Genomic DNA, 7,035 nt, shown 5'->3' on the forward strand with positions numbered 1-7,035 from the left:
GCCTGTTTCCGGAGCGGTTGCCAGGTCTCCTGTACTTCCTTTGGGAACCACGTGTGCCGTCTTGTTTTGGGAAGAACAGAGTCGGTCGAGGTGCATATTATTCTCACCTGCTTCTGTGGGGCTCGCTAAAGGACAACCCGAAGTTGTTTTGAAATCCTACAATTTTTGTATGCTCGGGGGCATAGTTTAAAGTAATAACTATGTAATATTTACTTTAGTCTTGGAGAGGCCAAAAGTGATAGTGACCTCTACAGCCTGCTGGGTGTTAGATGACGGAAGCGTCAGAGTTGAATAGAGGTAGGTTGTTCAGGTAACGACCGCTGACCGTACTCCGTACCTCGCCTATTGCGCTGCATCTGTATAGGCGACATGGTCTTGTACTCCAAGCTATTGTTCTGACTTAATAGCTTTTGCTATGCGTTTTACCTGATGATTACAGGGTATTTGACGGACGAGGATTGTGGTCCATTTCTCAGGCGATAAAAAGGTTATTCGTGGTAGTACAGGGTATGACTTATTGTCAAGTATATTTACCTAGGGAACCATTTTTTGAACGCTTTGAACGCCTGCCTAAACATGCTGCAAACTCTGCAAAGTACACCAACACCGTAGTGTTGTGGTGGAGTTTGGTTCTACCGAAATATAACTTTCTGGTGCAATACAACAAGCATAGTGAGAAAAATTGAAGCGGAAAACATTAGTCATTGCACCACTTCCTAAGTGTATTCATTAAGGAACCGCAATCGCAAAAGTTTCAATTGTTTTGCTCCAGACTTTGTGATGTTTGCTTGAAAATAACCTTTGTGTTTGCGTTTATTCTTGCGTGTGATTTTGTTACCCTTTAGATCGAACATCCCCTCTCATGTGCGTGTGTGGTTCTCAACTATGCAATAGGCCCGCATTCGCGCTAAGCCGAACTCCGAACAGCCTGAGGACGTTCGTTCATTGAAAAAACATCTCAAAGGGAGAGATTGGGTGATTGTGAATATTGGCCATCAAGAGTGTGGGCAAATACAAACAACCATCGGCCCACAGAAAATAACGCCAGGACGTACTCGACAAGGGGTGTAGAACGCGGTTCAGCCAGCGGGTGTTCGCCGAACCGAGGTCCTTTGGAGCTTGTGCGAGATGACAAAGACTGTAGTCGGTACTGAAGTTCGTATAGGAGTTTACGTCAGATGTTTCTAGTCAGGAACCTCAATGGATAGGCTCCCACAGTTCATCGGGCTTGGTTGGTCCCGTGGCAGAGGTTCGAGGTAACGGCCCAGTCCTGAACTATCGCATCACCCGCAGTGCAGGACGTGGTGCTTCCTTCGCTGCGTCGTCCGAGCAGCACCTACGACTTCTCGCTAGTCGAGACAACCCGTACTAACGGCGGTCCACCACACGCATCGACAAGTGGGAACGAGACTGGAAATGTCCGCAATATTCTAAAACTTGAACTTGCTGCCGAGACCTTTGCAGCTTATGTTCTTTTTTTCGGCCAGGTGCTCCCTTTCTCCGCATTGCGCACCTCTGTATATCAAACTTTTTCTTCTCCATTTCCCCCTATTTCCTGTTTCAATGCGCCGCCCGCCTGCAAGGTCAAGCAATTCAACAGAGTAATCTAATCCGGGTTGTACCGCACGGATATCCTCGATGCCTGTCACTTGTCTGTATACAACAGGATCGCAATCCCGCGGGCGGTATACAAACGCACGCGGGATCCGATATTTTCTGATATATAATATAAATAAATAAGTACAACAGCGGCCTAAGAATTAAGCGTGCCAGACGAAAGAGTTGCCCGGCAGAAGCCCTTCGGGACATCTCACGTTGACCTGGTGACAGCCGCATTCGAATGTGTGCCAATTAGTTACAAATTGAGACCTGAAGTTTATTCTTCTAACCAAAGTGTGTGTTCATTTATGTTATGCCCACGATTTGCGCACACACAACGCGTGGTACACTAAGTGGAAGACTGTTCAATGTCTCTTAACGCACTAGGTAGAGCACCGGGGGTCTCCACATTTTCGCTCGCTTCATGGAGAAATACAATTAATTTTAAGAGCATAGAAGACTTCGTAAATAAGGATGGTGTGCGTGAACTCAACCGGCAGTCGCTGGCATCCACGCATTTGTGTAAAAGCTGCACACTAATGTTGCGGCTTGAGCGCGATCACAGTCAAGAACGTTTGAGAACTTGCAGTGCATTACAACCCAGTCGGTGCTCCCATATAATCGAGGGGCAGCTCAATCCCAGAACCCGTGGCGTACATCCTACAATAGCCTTATTTATTTTTCACGTGGCTTTCCCCGCCATGTCACACGTTTAAGCTTGCGCCGAATTTCTCTGTTTTTACCCTGCTTTGAGCCTCAGCCACATTCAGATCTCTTTTTTCCACTTGGGAGCCTCCAGCGTAAACAGCTGATGATTCCCCCAGTTCTACCCACCTTTCTTTTTCACCCACCTACAAAGAATGTGATAGACAGAATTGTACAAGCCTTGTAAATTATTGAGTTAGTGCAGGCTGAAGCTGCTGTGTCTGTTATGTGGAAAGACTCCGTGTGACTCCGTGTTTTTGTGGTGTCACACGTAAGACTGCTAACGCGCAAAGCATCCCGGCACTAGCGATGTGTACCGCCCGTAGCAATATACATTACATCACATAGGTGGTGGGTTTCGTTGTCTTATGAGAACTTTTATAACGTCACCACCACGTTATTTATTGTGCTCAAGTAAACGCCGGGTCTGCATTAGAATCTGCATTAGAAAAACTGACATCTCAGTGCTAAAGCGTCGAAGATTGTCTAGGAATTTGGACCTGGCTGCATCGTCTGCACCGAATCTGCTGGCATGTGTTCAGAAGACGGCGCCTGGGACAGTTTCGCCTTTTGGTTGCCCTTTCTGATCTGACAGGAACGTACTTGATATACCCACTGGACGCGGACTCGGCAATCCTTTGTTGTGGCCGGGATAATGTTAAATTTTTATTATCATCATCGCGGCACCAATTCAGTTATCATCAACGGCGCCTTCATTACTCATGAGCAGCTCTCCCTGGAGCTGCTTCCTCGTCCTCTAATCACCACCTTGTAAAATAAAACACCACCGCATCCCCAGGACGTCTCCGCCCTTGGTCTATCTTCTCTTATTTTATATATATACCTGCGTACATACGTACATACATACGATTGCAGATATATTTGATATATCTTTATTTGTTTCTTACAAACTGCACACCACACTAGGTGGAAGCAGGAAGAGCATACGGTAGATATACAGGTACATGAATTGCAACAACTCAAGTGCAGCAAGAAATAAAATTACTCAAAGTAATGCGTGCAGAATACGGTTCGCTTAACGTGTTCCAGTCAAACACAGTCCGTGAGGGAAAAATATTACATAAACTTATCACTTCTTGCGAAAAACGGGGTTAGTAGGTTAGAATGGAATTGCTTTGTTTGGTTTATTGGAAGGCAAAGATGAATACGAGCGAGTGTCTATCGGAAGTTTGCGGTTCAGCAACAAAACAATCAAGTGGCAAATCACACCTGCTTGATTCAAGCGTCTGGATGCCGTTATCAACCATTAGCTGGGTTGGAGAAACCGTCTGTGAGTATTTGGAGTGGATAAATTGAATTATATTCCTGTGTATTTTTTCAAGAATAATAATATTCACTGTTGTGTGCGGGTCCCATACGATACTGGTGTATTCCAATTTAGGCCTTTTATACGATAAATATCACATAATTTCTACTTTTGATGGAGAATTTTTCAAATTGTATTGCTTTGGTATAACGTTTAAACCGCAAATGCCTACCAATTGGGTATAGTCGGCCAAGTACGAAACTGCCCGACTAAACGAAAGTTTGGACAGGTGGCAGTGCCGCTGAGGGTTTGTCATCGATTTCCAGATATGCTGATGTGTTCGGTGACGGCGGCTGGGGAGAGCTTCGGAAATTTTGGATTTGACTGATCCTAGGCTGTGCCTGATCGCTGCGTAGACAGTTCACGCGTGGCGGAAGTGTTTTAAACGATTTTCCGGTTGCATAAAGCCTTGTTCTTGGTTGAATATTTGGAAATCGAAAATAGGAAAACAAAACCAAAGCTCGCGCTGCGATATTGGCATCTAGGCTGCGCAGCTACCAACAGCTTTTGTTGTAGGATGTGTGGACACCTTCCACGTTCACCAAGGGACGTTGAAGCTGAAGAAAAAAATTTTCCCCGCATTTCCACGAGGGGAAGAATGTGAAAGTGCGAATGCAGGAGTTCAATTTGCGCGGTTTGGTAATGTTCGCGAAAGAGAGATCACACACACACACAACTACAAAGAAAGAAAGGTGCATTTATTCACAGACACCTATTTGTGTTGTCGTTGTACTTGATTGCTAGAGCGGATCTCAGCTTTGAAATTTCGTGTCAGTACACCTTTAAGCGGGTGAATTAGCCCTTCTCATACCCGATTCCTGGCCAATCCCCCACGTGGGTATGTGCCATGCACAGACACCTATTTGTGTTGTCATTGTACTTGATTACTAGAGCGGATCTCAGCTTTGAAATTTCGCTTCAGTACTCCTTTAAGCGGGTGCATTAGCCCTTCTCACGCCCGATTCCTGGCCAATCCCCAACGTGGGTATGCGCCATGTCAGCGGCCAGGCAGCGCGCGCCCATCTCCCCCCGTTGCCAAGGCAGACCAGGAGATTCCTGGCCAATCCCCCACGTGGGTATGTGCCATGTCAGCGGCCAGGCAGCGCGCGCCCATTTCCCCCGTTGCCAAGGAAGTCGAGGAAAGCGCGCACCCGCAGCTGTTGCTATGTGGACGGACGGCGGTCACCGGAATTCAGGGTCGCTTATAAAGTGCATTCGCGCTTAACAGAAACGTGAAAAATACCAGGCCATCTCCCCTAATGCGAAACCTGAAGTAGGGCAAAGCCTGCAGTGTATAAGTGTTTAGGCGTTTCCGCCGACGGAGATGAAACGCTTAACTTGAAACCTCGGGAGGGGCGAAGCATGCATTTTAGAAGGAAATTTTTGGTGCCTTTGTGTTTGTGCCCAGGAAGATAAAAGCCTTGTGGAGTAAAGGCATACAGCTTTGCTTTAGGTATCGTGTCTGTGAAGGACGAATCATTCTAGTTGGATACGTTGAAAAACAAGTGTCCCGGTATGTTGTTTTAGACAAGTTACACTCTAGGACGAGGCGGTGGAAAACGATTGCCCCGGTTTTTCAGCGTCGTGACTACATCATAGAAGATACGACGATGACGACAAAAGACCCCGACAGCTTGACCACCCAAGAGGATTTGCCCCTAATATATTTGCCACAAAGTCTTTAATGCGCATTAGGATTCCCGGTGTTACTAACTTCCCACGTCATTTGGTGGTTTGTGCAGCTGCATCCGCGAGCCAATAGTGCTAGGAAGCCATGTACCGAGGTCTCTCACTTCAAAGTGGTCAAAAAAATGTAAGCAAGAATCAAAGCTACTGAAGTACCAGATGTGGCAGCCGCCCGGAACACCAGAAAGCTAAAGCTCCGAACACGCCCAACCAACGCGTGTCGTAAGTCGTGCTAAGTATGTGGGTCTCCGCACGCCGTTGGCACCATTGAACGCGTTCTAATTACTGGAAGTTACCTTGCAGCAAAGAATATTGTGGCTTGCCGCTGACTAGATACCTCTCAGAAATATTGATAAGAAAGGATTCATGAATGTACGAAGGCGCAGTTACACCCTCATAAAACAAGCAATATGCATTCTTATTATGTGTAAATTAGTATATTGTACTGAGACGAATATTCTGTAGCTCGCTCAGTACTAGAGCGAGTATACGATACTGGTAAGCAGGACGCCCTATGCAAACCAACTTAGGAAAATAAACGTCCTACGGTGATTGATTTTTTATTTTTTAGATGCAAAGCATCTCTTCCTTTCGGCTCCGTCGTCCGTCGTCCGTCGTTCATTCATCCGCCGGCCCAGGAAGACACCGACAACACTGTCGCTCCAGCATTTCATTGTCGTGGCTATGTCCCTTCCTTGTTGTGGCGCCATCCACACGCCCACTGCGCATGCTCGGCTCATCTCTGGTCAACCCAGGAAGACACCAGTAACACTCTCACTCAAGGACCCATTAAAGGGTAAGACACCACCGGGCGTTCAGCAAGCCGAGCATGCGCCAAGGGGTTGTGGACGGCGCAACAACGACAAGGGATTGACTTCGCCCCAACGCATCTCATGAAATTACACCATCTTCCCGTATGGGAACCTGTGTAGTAAGTGACACACCCATGGGCTCAACGCAATTTTCCATTTCGTAGTTCCGGTAAGTGAAAAGTGTTGTAGTTAAATGGAAACCGAACTGTAAATAGAACGGTGGCTACGTACCCCAAAATTATTGAAACGACAAACTGCAAAATAATGGGCACTTGAATCGACCCCATGGCTGGTTTGCATACTACTCAGGGTTCCCCTACGGAAGGATGGTGTATTTTCTTTTTTTTTGTAGTGTCCGTGGTCATTTCTCTTAAGAGTATCTTTCAAGAGACGTACCATAGGTTGAGATAGCTAATAATTGTAAACGTTTGAAAGTTTTCTTCGTCGCTATGAGTAAAAGAACTTGAACTGGTTTAATGTCTCTATGTTTGTATACCATTTCAGATGACCTATGTTTGAATAACCCAGAGAACCAAAATTTCATAATTGTCTTTCGAGAAAGTTGGTTACATAGATTATAAAAGCTTTTCTTGCCAGATTTCAGTTTTCAAACGTTTCTTCATTATGTGTGCCATGTACCAAAGTTTATTGTGCACCATACATGCTACATTTTTATCCTCGAAAAGTAATAAAGGTTCCGGGTAATATTTTGCCCCAAATAGATCAGCGACACAAGAAGCGATATCCAGGAAATTCGATATGGAATTGTGAGGCTTGCGACAGCATAAAAGTTGGTCGCACAAAAAATACTCATAATGAAATGTCGCCTTTAGTTTAGGCTTTTCACAAGAGAGTGGGTAGGCAAAGGGAATTACAAGCGGGTGAACGAACGGCACGTTGTAAAAC

The sequence above is a fragment of the Haemaphysalis longicornis genome, unplaced genomic scaffold (genome assembly GCF_048455015.1).
Source record: "Haemaphysalis longicornis isolate Haplotype H1 unplaced genomic scaffold, Haemaphysalis longicornis Haplotype H1 scaffold_6, whole genome shotgun sequence".
Classification (NCBI taxonomy): domain Eukaryota; kingdom Metazoa; phylum Arthropoda; class Arachnida; order Ixodida; family Ixodidae; genus Haemaphysalis; species Haemaphysalis longicornis.